Source organism: Triticum dicoccoides, chromosome 3A (assembly GCF_002162155.2).
Source record: "Triticum dicoccoides isolate Atlit2015 ecotype Zavitan chromosome 3A, WEW_v2.0, whole genome shotgun sequence".
Lineage (NCBI taxonomy): Eukaryota > Viridiplantae > Streptophyta > Magnoliopsida > Poales > Poaceae > Triticum > Triticum dicoccoides.
In genome coordinates, this window is record NC_041384.1 from 722,873,877 (window position 1) to 722,887,112 (window position 13,236).

A 13,236-nucleotide genomic window follows, 5' to 3' on the forward strand; every position below is an offset into this window, starting at 1 on the left:
ATGCAAACATTCCATCCATTGAAACCTATGATGCAAACATTTTAGAAGATCTTGTTCATGAACCCGAAGTATCTAATCAGGGATCTCATGATAACACTTTGCAAACTTGTATTCTAATTCAACCTGATCCTGGACTCCGAAAACAAATTTGTGATTATTCTACTCCAGAAATGAGAGATGCAGTGAGGAGGGAATATTTGAAGAAACGTCCATGTCATCTCTATGGTCATGATTTCCCTCGCAACATTACAGATAAAAGGAAATATTTGAACAAAGGTCCATGTCATCCAACTTGTTCACCAGCTGTAGGCATCTATTGGTCATGGAGTTGGACATTTTGGGCCATGGAATGAATGATTCAAGCAACGGGAGTAGTAGTTCTCTATGACGTTCATGTTAGATTTTGTGATTTTGGTGGTTACATCATCTAGTTGTCGAAAAACTTGAACTATTCTAAATCATTCGTTATGTTAATTTTCGAGTGCATCTAGCTTCATATTTGAATTTTGTGAGATTTGGTTCAGCGGACTCGCATTTGTCAATCAAAAAAATTGTATCTCAAATGTTCCGCCTTGGCTAAGTTCAATTCTTGGATCCGCCACTGGTCCATACAATATATGTTGACCGCTACAGTACAATTTTTAAGGTTTTTTAGGGGTATGTGTAACGCGAGAGTTTTACTGCTCAACAATGTTTTGGGGGGATACAGGAGGGAGTTGCCATAGTTGGGCTACCCGGTCGAATCGCTATCATCGAATAGATGCAGTGCCTCGGTCGAGTTTGTAATGGCCGGCCCAATCGGGTGTGCCCTACAGCGACTGTTTCATGCAGAGTGCGTCCAATTGGAGCTCCCACCAAGGTGCCAGTCAGGTGGTCCTATTCAGCCCGTCAAAAAAAGGTGGCCCAAGTCTACCCCTTGTGCGATGAAATGCTCCTATAGCACGTGCTGGGATCACTGAGCCCAATAACTTCCGCTTCGTTCGCTCCTCTCCGCTCATTTTGTCTTTATTGTTGAGCTTGTTAATTCAGCAAGTTCACATGACATGCCTGAAACAAGATGGTGCAAGCCAGACCCAAGATTTACAAAATTTAATGTTCATCCTACTTTCTTTGCAGATGAAAGAAGTGGTGCGATAGTTGTAGTCCTCGGAGATGATAGCAGACATTTCATTGTCGCACAATGTATGGTCATTCCAGTTGTAGCTGATGCGATTAGCACGAAAGCGATGGCTACGAGAGATGGCATGTCTTTTGCGTACTCTCTTGGTTTTAACCAGATTGAAACGGAGTCAGATTCTCTTGAAGTTATTAATTTTTGTTTTGGTCATATAGGTACTGCAATTGGGAAGGTCATATTAAAGTATTGTTTTTGTTCTTCTAACCAAGCGGCTCATGTGCTAGCTAACTATAGTTATTGTAATAAGTCTATGTTTAGTATGTTGGACGAGCCACCTGACTTTATTTTTGGCAAGCTTGTAGACGAGGTAAATGTCTTTCAATTCAATATTGCTAGCCATGATGGTGTTCCCTAAAAAACTAGCCAACTGCTAGTTCAGGAACAAAAGTGACCATGTTTTAATAGATTTAAAAATTCTCGTGCATTCTCAACACGTAAACAAATTTGTTAAAAAACAGGATTTCCTAAACAAAGTTCATGGATTCAAAAATTGATCAAAAATTAGAAAAAAATTCCATGAACCTAAAAAATGATCACGGATTGTAAAATGGTTCATGGATTTGAAAACCTTTGTGGATTCAAAAATGGATATGTAGAATTTTTCTAATGTTGAAAATTAAAAATATAAATGAATTTTTCAAATGTGCATGAATTTCAAAATGCTTGGGAAGTCCAAAAAATATTTTCACAGTTTGGAACTTTTAAAACCGCTCATAAATCTTCAAAGTTTGTCAAATTTGAAAAATTCTGTCATTTTTAAATATAGTGGGATATATTTAGGGAAAATCATTACTGAATTTTTGAAATATGAAAACTAAAAAACTAGAGTGAAAGAAAAGGAAACAAAAAACTGGCTAAAACATTAATAATAGAATAAACAAAAATGTAAAAAAGGCAGAAAAATGAATTGCACGAAGACAGGTCTATCATATCTTGTAATGGGTCTAGCATAGTTGTCTATGTTATGATCGTTGCCTACACAGATTTTAATAAACACTAGTGGTTGGGCCTACCACTGAGAGGAAGTTGTGCTCGAATTTCTGCCTCTCAAAGAAAAAAAGAAAAAAGAACAGTCTTACTTCAACAGGAGCTGTTATTCTAAAAAAACCTCATCTTAATCTCAAAATTTTAAAAAACATTCTCGTATCACGTTGACATCACATCCATCTCAAAAAGGAAAAAAAGCCTAAAAAACTTTAGTCAAAAAGAAAAAAAGTCTCACTTTCATCTATCAAAAAAAGTCTCAAAAAAAAGATGGACATCACATCCATCTCAAAAAGAAAAAGAAAAGGCCTAACAAACTTTTCTCAAAAAGAAAAAGAAAATTACCAATTCCAAAAAAATATCTACAAAAAGTTTTCTCAAAAAAAAGTCTCCCATCTTTCAAAAATAATCTCCAAATTTTTTTCCAAAAAGTTTCTCACCGCGGCCAACCAGGATGCACCATGTGGCCATGCTGGCTGGCCTCCATTCTCCCGCAGGTTAATGTGTGTGATGGTTGTGTGCATCAAAATGATGGAGAGCGACCAGGGATTTCATCTTCATTTTTAGAACAGAAAAAAATATTACAAGAACTTCATGTTGGTGACCAAAAATATTTATAAATAAGATTTTAATTCCTCACAATCATAATGTATAAAAACCATGGATTCGGTAAAATTCAAATTTCCCCACCATTCTCGTTTGTATTTCATTTTAAGTATACTATGATTATGTTTTCACTGCTAGCATATCATCATCAAAACCACTTTCACCTAGGGCAATGGACCAAATCACAAGGGTTTAATACTGATCCATCAAATTAAGTTATCATGTGTAGCTAGAGTCCAAAGTGGTCAAGCTTAGACTTTGAACTTTTAGTTTCTTTATCTATACCTACTAATAAAGGGGTTGTTGTTTCTTACCACCGTAATTTCGTCCGTCGCAATTTTCATCCGTCCACCATAATTCGCTAATAAAGTTTCGTCCGTTCCCTATGACCCGTATAGGCTGTACTGGGCCTGGTCCATAATTCTTTTTTTAAAAAAAAAGATGCGGAAAAATCTTGCTGGTAGCACCGAACTCACGACAGAGCTCTCCAACCTGACGGGCACCACCAACTCTAACGGGCACCACCAACTCAGCCAGTCTACCTTTACTGCAAAACAAAGTTGCTACTAGGATAATAGTCCCACCTCGCTCGTTCGTACCTAATCGCACAAACTTTTATACATCGGCGGCCTTGACGTATCAGAAGTCCACAAGCAGACGATCATAACCGAACGAAGGAATAAACCCTGAAGTGGGAAGAGGGGCGGCCAGGAGCAGGTTGCGCACGGGGAAGACGGTGGGGTGTGAGCATGGGCTGGCGGAGCGCAGGGCGGATAATACATTCACTGCCAGCGGCGCTGAGCAAAGTGCAGGATTTCAGGCTATGACGTGTACAAGTTGTCTAGTACGTGGTAGCAGAGGAAATCAAGTCAAGCCTAGCATTTAGCAGCGCTACTACCTAGCTCTATTATTGTTACCATACTTAATCTTCCTTTGAACACTTATCTTTTGTGTACCCATTTTCGCCGTTATTTTGTAAAAGCTTTCACTGTTTGATAATGTCCAACTTACAATAATTGTGAATTGTGAATGATAATTGGTCTAAATTATAATTTGCCACTTACACATTTCTGTAACTAAAAAGTCTGCGTTTTCCAGATGCACCATGCTATACATATCTAACGTATTTCTAGGGTGATATGAGTGGTAAGAAATACTTGCAAATGTACGTCTTGTGTATATAAAAGTGTGCAAAGGAAGATAAGTATGGTAACAATAATTTATTTTGTTATTTTGTAGTACAATATTCAAACTCGGGAAAATAGATAATTATATGTTTTTGTGTAGTTTTACTATCTAAAGAAGCATGTTGCCTTGCTTTCCAATTAATTGGATTAACTAAATTGGTAATGATGTATTGGACCAAGTGTGGGCGATGAGATCTATGTATGAAGTTGGGCTTGCCATCCATATGATTCGTATTTGTGAATTTGACACAATTAGTTTATCCAAAAAAAATATTGTAATGGTACAAAAGAGTCGACTAAGTTTTCTTAAAAAAAACATTGTCGAACGCAAGCAAAATTGATATTTATAAAAAAATTGAATTATATGTGCTATAATTAGAAAATATGCATTTAAATTCAATCATCACCTTTCTCCTGTAGCAATGCACGGGCCATTGTGCTGGCTTTACTTTAAACTAGCTACTTTTTTTAGTGAGTTTAGCTACTAATTTTAACGGATTCGATAATCTTTGTCAACTGAAATTTAATGGAGTCTTAGTTGCCTTTCCAAGTCGTTGGATACAGGCATGCTAAGATTCTTTGTTAGGGAAGGTTTTTTTTTATTGTGATGTGTAACGGAAAGAGGTGTGTGTGTTCGGTTCTGGTCTCTCCAAAGTGTGCGTGTTTTTTTTCTAGAGAAAGAACCTAAAATCATAAAAAATTCAAAAGAAATATTTCATGTTTTTCTGAAAAGCAAAACATAAATCTGATTGACAAACTATTTCATGCACCATTACTCTTCCAACAGACAAAGGAAGTTATGATGGCTTCTTTACGTCTACAGTTCATGCTCCGGACAACAATAAGAGAGTAACCATATTATTGATATTTATCAAAATTGGATATAAGAAATGGCACGAGATAACACACGAAGCAGCTTTTGAAAAAAAAATTGCCCATTGCAACGCACGGGCATTTAAACTAGTATATATTTACGGATGTTATTCGATGTCCTATAGCCTAGAATATATGCGTAGCGTCTAGCCGTCTAGGTACGTACGCGTGCATGCCTGCATTTAGTATTCAGTTTGTCTAATTCACATCTAGATGTTTTTTAAGGATGTCACATCTAAGCTCCTACAAGTATATAATATAGTAACAAGAAAAAAAAACTAGGATAAAAAAATAGACCACAAACGGAGTGGACATCAGCTTAGATGTGACATAATTATGTCACATTTAGATGTGTCCTAGACAGACCCTTTAGTATTATCGTCAACCCGAATACTTTGCATCCGTCCATGCAAATAATAATAATTTTACTTTGCATCCGTCGATCTCTCATACGTGCACGTATGTAAGAATAAGGATCGGTAAAAATGTACTGACGTACGTGCACGTGCACGAGATGGACTCAAACCGCCCTGGTTTATACAGTATATACCCCTAACTTAATTACCACCCCCTCGCAAAAAAAAACTTAATTCCCACCCGGTCGGCATCTCTCCATATACACGTACACATATACGTACGTGTTAGCTTCAACTATTTTTTTTTTGCGGGAAGTGTTAGCTTCAACTACTGTCCTCTATCGATCTAATTTGCTTTCCGATCGATCCAGCTCTCTCTGCGCATCAATACTAAGAATACTAGGCCCGTAAGGGTTTTCTTTTTCTAGTTTTTTTGGATTTTTTTTACCATGCTTCATTGAGCGACACGTGTGCAGCCCTTGTCTATCTCTACGTGTGCAACACATCATACGGGAGAGTTCCTTTATTTTTTTTAATATTTGTTTGACTGGCCGGTTTGCATGGTCAAATTGACGTGCCCGTTTCAGATTTTCTAGGTTTGGTTCGTTCCACGCGTCCCTGCATGGGCATGCATGTCGCTGGCCCAGTTCACATGACCCTTCTAGATTTGCTGTGTTGGCTGCATGGCCATGCATGTTGCCACGTTTGTCTCATATGCAGTTGGACACGTTGCCTTCTGGACTTTTCTGGTGGGCTTCGTTTTTGTTTTCTCTTTCCTGTTGGCTGCCTATAAGTACTCGTCGGGGCTGGTGGTATTGCCAACCGGTCTACACATGCGCCCATCAGTCCAGGAGCCTCCCTAGCAGGGCTGCCTCGTTGGGAAAAGCCAGAACGTGCCAAACGCTTATCAAATCGCCAGGTGAGTTGGAAGCTGGCTTTGAGAATATGAATTTGTGGACTTGGGAGGCTGGGAGAGGTTCAAGTCGTTTGGGTTCTGTGCTTGGTGAGTACGTACTGCTCTTTCTAGACTTTTATGAGCAAGGGATGATTTTGGTGATCTTTTTGTTGTATTCATGATTTGTGCATTTTTAGATCCAGGGCGGGTGAGGCAGGTCGGCGGTGGCAGGAACACCAAGAAATTCGTCATGGGAAACATCCAGTAGATTCATCATCTGGTGAGTGTTTAGCTTGCTTGATTTTTTTTACAAAATATTATTGTTTGTTTGGTTTTTTTTTCACTCTCTTTTGGTTTCATATTTAGCACTTTTTAGATGATCTATTGACCCATGCAGTTGGAAGGAATGTTCGGCCAACACTATGCGGATTAATTGATCCTTGTCTTGTTGCTGCTAAGAGTTGCATCTGATGTGGATGTTTTGTATCGTTCGTAGCAAGAATTTGGTATAGAGAGCATAATATATCTTTCTAGACAGTAAAAAGATCAATTGTTCTGGAAGGTGACATAGTTGTTTACGGGGAGAGGAATACTAGCTATTTTGGCCTGAGTAGTCTGAATTTCTGCAGCTGGCATCAAGGTTTGGAGCAATAATAATAGCATTTGGATTGGTTGGAGAAGACGATATATGTGGTGTAAGTGCAACCTCAAAAAATATGTTATCTTACTATGTTATCCCCTTGATTATCTAATGTCTAGAAACAATATTTTTCACCTCAAATGTTGTTAGACTACAATGATCTTCTGGAGCACCCATTTTATGATATCCATGACAACAAGCTAAATAAAGAGGGCCTAAAGCTAAATTATGTTTTGATTTCATTTTAGAAGCAAAATAATAATAGTTTGTCCATGATAATCAATGATCTTTATTTATCTTATTGTTCCTCGGGACTGATTTTATGGGAGAGATAAAGAGTAAAGATATGCATCCTGTAGTGCTTACGCCAAAAATTTCAGGAAGATTTTGCTTCATCTTTTGGGGAGCCTATTGAAACAAAAGGTAGCCAGCTGCGCTAGCAAATAGTAATCTGAAAAGTTATCTACATGTTCTCGTGGCAAGTCAACATACGCTGCACTGTTATCCTTTTTAGATAATCGAAAAATGAGTCGGAATGCATGCAGACGTATTCCAGAGAGCCCATGTCTGATTAGGTTTGCTTCTTGTGTTTTCGATTGGTTTACTTGTTTGCATAGGGAGGGAGAAGGAGTTAAGAGAAAGAGAAGGCCCAGCACCTCTATTTGCATGTCAATTCTAAAGTGGAGAGCTGCATCAAGTATCTGAAGAGGAGAGAGGAGGATCCCTACAGGAGTACACTGCCCAATCTTCTATTTCAGGCAGCTCATCGTTCTGATGCAGTAATATCCACATTTGAACCCCAAGTCTGAGATGATCACGTTTGTCATTAGTTAGGATCCAAAGCAATTCTTTATATTGTTCATGTTAATCTTTTATATACATAGTTTTTTTAAATACCTCATATTAATTGCAGTTCATTCAAATTAGAAGGGTCTATAAATATTTAAAACTGAGTTCAGAACTTAAATTTCTATGTGAAGTACATTAGTGGACTTAGTAAGCTCTAGGCAGGGGCTCTCATTCCACTAAATGTTATTTTGTTAATTTCTACCAGTATATTGTGCTAAAGGTCAATCAAAGAAATTAATCACACATTTTCTATCCACTTTCAGTATGTGAGGATTGATTTTTGAAGGCATGTTATATTCAGACTTAACCTAAATATAGTTTTTCTTTTGCATTCATTGAAGTTCTTATTTTATTTCCCTTTGGGTAAGCCAATAACGGCTGCTACGACTCGAAGAAATTTCAACAATTTTTTTTATGTATTACCCAAGAAAACACGAACACGCATGAAACCAGCCTCCAATTGAAAGCAGATCGATCAACTTGCATCGGGCACACACTACTGCCCACAGAGTCAAAACTCCCCAAAACATAGCCTGCACTGAATAGGAATTGAGCAAAGGCAAAAGCTACTCACCGATGCACCGCGTGCGATCGGGGACGACGAGCAAAACGAGTCTAGAGCTCCATGAGGAAGATGTTCAGCCGCAAGGTCGCCGCCCATCGGGCGCGGGACGCCTGCATGACAGAGGCCTCCCGCGTGATCCTCTTGGTCGATACTGTGGCGCGAGAAGGGCAAGACACCAGGTGCACGGGAGCATACCGTGTTCATCTCCCCATCCACCTCCAGCTCCAAAATCCTCTGCTCCCCGCAAGCACCGCCACGTCGACTACCGCGCCTGGGCGCCAGATCCGGCAGAGGTGGCGCTGGTGCCCTCCGCAAATCGCATAACCTCTGCATCCCCCGCCGAGAGGGCGGCCTCGCAAGCTCTGTTGTTGCAGCGACGGCCTTGACCGGCCGCCTCCTTCCGCACGAGCCAGGATCTCGTCGAGATCGGACGCGACGCACGCGGTCTTGGCTTCGCCCTCTGAGGGAGAGCTCAGTCTCTTGCGTCCGAGAGCACGAACGAGGAGGAGGGCGCAGCTGCCGGCGGGACTCCGGAGCGTCTGCAGCGGCAAGCACGAGCATGCGCGAGAGAGAGCAGTGGGTGATGCGGTCAGCCACTAGAGAAATGATTTGGGGAAGTTGCGCTGGATCCCTCTCGTCCACACTCTCTCTCACTTTCCTTGCGACGTGTTCAGCCTCATGCGACGTGGCAACGTACCATGCACCAAGATTCGCACGCGTCCATTCAACGGCAACATCAACGTTCTCTTGGAACTAGCAAAAATCAGGTACGTTACCAGGGACCGCTGCCATCACCGTCGACGGAATCACGGCTGTGCTGGAAGGTTCTGCCTTACTGCTTGCAGTGTATGTCTTGTTATCATTTTTATAATCCTTTATGTGAAGAAACAGCAACAACTTCATTTGTTTTCTTGTGTGATATTCATGAGAGCTCACACTTTGATTTTGTTAAACCACGGAATTACAAAATTTGATGAAGCCATGCAACTGGTAGATGCTTCAGCAAAGCATATATTTGTAGTGTTGCTCAGGAACGCAAATAGTGTGGTCCTTTTGTATTTATTGAATAAAGTTAGTGTTGTATTTGGCTGGTATAAGAAAGATAGTGCAATGTCGACAAATAGTGTTATATTTGCCTGGTTTAATTTACAGGTGTTGTCGAAAGTAGGCCGAAGAGAGTACAAATGCACGGATTAGCCGATGTCTCTCTCCAATAACAGGAGAAAGGACGGAACATAGTGCAGAGATGGCGAGATGGGCATTGGGCAGTCGTCTGCAAGTGTCTGTCACTCCGTATTGATCGGATTAGTCCCAAGCCGCCTAGAAGATCAAAATTAATTAACCATGCTAATGAATACATATTTATATTCACTATTTTAGTGAATGCGTGCTGTTGAAACTTTTCAAACAATTTTTCTGATTTTTCTAATTATTGTGAAATGTAGCCCAACTAATATTTGAGAGGTAAATTAATATTCAGTCATGCAAATTGATATGTACTGCTATTTTTTCTTACTATGTCTTCATGCCTTCCAGTCCAAATAGACAGCTTCATAAGAATTGTTTTTGCACAGATCTAAATTCGTAATTTCCTTTACAAATACGATGAAAGTTAAATTGATAAGATTGCATGAACAAAGGCACGTCCGTTTTCTATGTTTCTTCATGCTTTCAAATTCAAAGGGACTATTTTCTCGATGTCTCTTCATGCCTTCAAATTCAAAAAGACCCGCATTAACAAGGGCACATCAACTTTCTTCACCGCTGCAAAGATTTACTCGCACATATGAACACGCAACAGATTCTCAAAAACTCATGAAAAACAAGTCTCGAACCAAGCACCAAAGCGCGGCGTGCTGCCGCGCACTACCTGCTAGTTCTATCTATCGGCCCATCAATGGACATCGAGAACCCCAACTGTAATGGCGCCTCCGTCGTTGCAGCGGCCGAGCCCAGCCGGCATGCGATCTGGGCATGGAACGAAAGATTGGACGCTGTCATCAGCGGAACCCAAAACGGCGCCGATGCGGAGTATGTCGTGCTAGCGGAGCCCGTCGAGCGAAGCAAGATGGTGTATCTTATGCTTCTCGTGCGTGATCGCCCTTCTCATCATAACGAGTGAATTGCAAAAAACCATCACATTTGAAGTTCTTATTCGAAACTGCCACCACATTTCTTGCGCGCCTCAAAAACCTACCGGTGTTCTTGCTAATTTTCCCAATAAACATTGACGACCGATTTGAACCGTTTTAATCTGATTTCGGACATGTTGGGTTCACCTATAAGTGCTGATGTAGCACAAAACAGTCAGCACCGTTTGTTTACTGTTATGTTGAACAGAGGGTCCACCCGTGAGCAGCGTTATCTCTTCCAAATCTTCTTCTTCTTCTCCTTGGAGGCATTCCATCGAGCAGGTATGCAGCATGGTTGTGGGCGAGCGGGTCACAGGGAAGTAGCGGCCGGGCTCGTGGCGAAGCTCGTTGGAGGGTGTACTATCGGGCGAGGCCGGCCTTGCTAGAGGAAGAGAAAGGCACGGGGGCGTACTGTCGTGTGAGGCCGCGCCTGGGACGAGTCGTGTGGCCGCCTGCACGTCGCGGGAGCAGCAGCAGACCGCACCTGGGAAGTGTCCAGTAGCATGCCAAGCCTAGGCTGAGGCCGGCTGCCAGGCCGGAGGGCGCCACCATGACGAGTGTGGCGCGTCGAATGGCCTAGGTGCCGGCGCGGGAGCTCCAGTTCCCGCTGCTCGCTGGAGGGCGCTGTTGTGACGCGCGTGACGGCCATCGAAGGGGTGCTGGCCGGCTGAGCTCCTGGCCGGTACTGCTGTAGCCATGGCCGAGGTGGTGCGTGGCCGAAGCTTACTGGTGGCCATGGCTTGGTTCTTCGGGGAAGGGAGCAGGGGCTCGGGAGGGTGTGGCCGGTGGAGCAGAGGAGGCCTGGGGGAGGTCGTGGACGGCGAGGGGCGACGTTGTGGCACAGGCTGAGCGGTGGTGGCATGAGCTTGTGGCCGGAGGCCATGCTGTTCCTCGACCCCGGCGAGGCTCCAGTCAACCCCCGCCGACTCCGACCGCAAAAACAACCTCACCTTCCCTAGGCCACAACAAGGTCCGCCGGTGAGAACCAAGACGAGCTCCAAGAACCGCCGCTGTTCTGCACGCAATCTGTGCGATGAAATGACTCAAAGATAAATATCGTGGCAAACTCTGACGGGTGGGTCCCATGTCAACTTAACGGTCCATGCTGTTTGTGTTAACCGTTTTGTGCAACGTCAACGCTTACAGGTGGATGATATGTCTCCGTCGTGTCTATAATTTTCTATTGTTCCATGCCAATATTCTACAACTTTCATATACTTTTGGCAACTTTTTATATTTCCTCCATTCACTTTTGTAAGTCGTTTCAAACAACTCAAAATAGGCTATTTTGCACATTGTCTGAAGTACCTTCGAGGCCTTATAAAAGTGAACAGAGGGAGTACATTTTTGGGACTAACATATTGATCCAGTGCCCAGTGCCAGTACCTGTTTGTTGCATGTTTTTGTTTCGCAGAATATCCATATTAAACGGAGTCCAAACGGGATAAAAACGGACGGAGAATTATTTTGGAATATTTATGATTTTTGAGAAGTAAAATCAACGAGAGACGGTGCCCGAGGGGGCCACGAGGCAGGGGCAGCGCCCCAGGGGGCATGCGCACCCTGGACCCTCGTGGGCACCCCGTAAGGCGGTTGACGCTCTTCTTCGGCCGCAAGAAAGCTAATTTTTGGTAAAAAAAAATCACGGCGAAGGTTTCAGTCCAATCGGAGTTACGGATCTCCATATATATACGAAACGTTGAAAGGGCAGCAGAGGAGAACGCAAAAACAGAGAGAGACAGAGAAATAGATCCAATCTCGAAGGGGCTCTTGCCCCTCCCACGCCATGGAGGCCAAGGACCAGAGGGGAAACCCTTCTACCATCTAGGGAGGAGGTCAAGGAAGAAGGGCCCCCTCTCCCCCACTCCTCCGATGGCGTCGGAACGCTGCCGTGGCCATCATCATCACCGTCATCTTCGCCAACACCTCCGCCATCTTCACCAACATCTCCATCACCTTCCCCTCTCTATCTACAGCGGTCCCCTCTCCCGCAACCCACTGTACCCTCTACTTGAACATGGTGCTTTATGCTTCATATTATTATCCAATGATGTGTTGCCATCCTATGATGTTTGAGTAGATTTTTGTTGTCCTATCGATGGTTGATGAATTGCTATGATTGATTTAATTTGTTTGTGATTATGTTGCTGTCCTTTGGTGCCCATCATATGAGCGCGCGTGTGGATCACACCATATGGTTAGTTGTATGTTGATAGGACTATGTATTGGAGGGCAAGAGTGACAGAAGCTTCAACCTAGCATAGAAATTGATGCATACGGGATCGAAGGGGGACCAATATAACTTAATGCTATGGTTGGGTTTTACCTTAATGAACGTTAGTAGTTGCTGGTGCTTGTTAATTCCAATCATAAGTGCATAGAATTCCAAATCAGGGATGGCATGCTAGCAGTGGCCTCTCCCACATAATACTTGCTATCGGTCTAGTAAAGTAGTCAATTGCTTAAGGACAATTTCGCAACTCCTATCATCACTTTTCCACACTCGCTATATTTACTTTATTGTGTCTTTATCTAAACAGCCCCTAGTTTTTATTCTCGTGCTCTTTATTATCTTGCAAACCTATCCGAAAACACCTACAAAGTACTTCTAGTTTCATACTTTTTTCCGGTAAAGCGAACGTCAAGCGTGCGTAGAGTTGTATCGGTGGTCGATAGAACTTGAGGGAATATTTGTTCTCCCTTTAGCTCCTCGTTGGGTTCGACACGCTTACTTATCGAAAAAGACTACAATTGATCCCCTATACTTGTGGATTATCAAGACCTTTTTCTGACACCGTTGCCGGGGAGCAATAGCGTGGGGTGAATATTTTCGTGTGTGCTTGTTTACTTTATCACTAAGTAATTTTTATTTGCTGTTCTTAGTTGTTATTTATCTTTAGTTATAGATATGGAACACGAAATACCAAAAAAATTAGGTGTACTTGCTACTCATGGAGATGAGGAACCTCCTA

At 42.3% G+C, this 13,236-nt stretch overlaps 1 long non-coding RNA gene across 2 annotated transcripts; it reads left to right on the forward strand.

Annotated features, from left to right (window-relative positions):
* Positions 1-6,018: 6,018 nt before the first annotated feature.
* Positions 6,019-7,456, forward strand: LOC119270497. 2 transcript variants are annotated; one of them, XR_005134150.1, is made up of 3 exons: positions 6,019-6,186; positions 6,276-6,358; positions 6,476-7,456. It is a non-coding gene; the product is annotated as an uncharacterized LOC119270497 (long non-coding RNA). The 2 variants fall into 2 exon arrangements; XR_005134151.1 differs by having other exon boundaries at positions 6,708-7,456.
* The last annotated feature ends 5,780 nt before the right edge of the window (positions 7,457-13,236 follow it).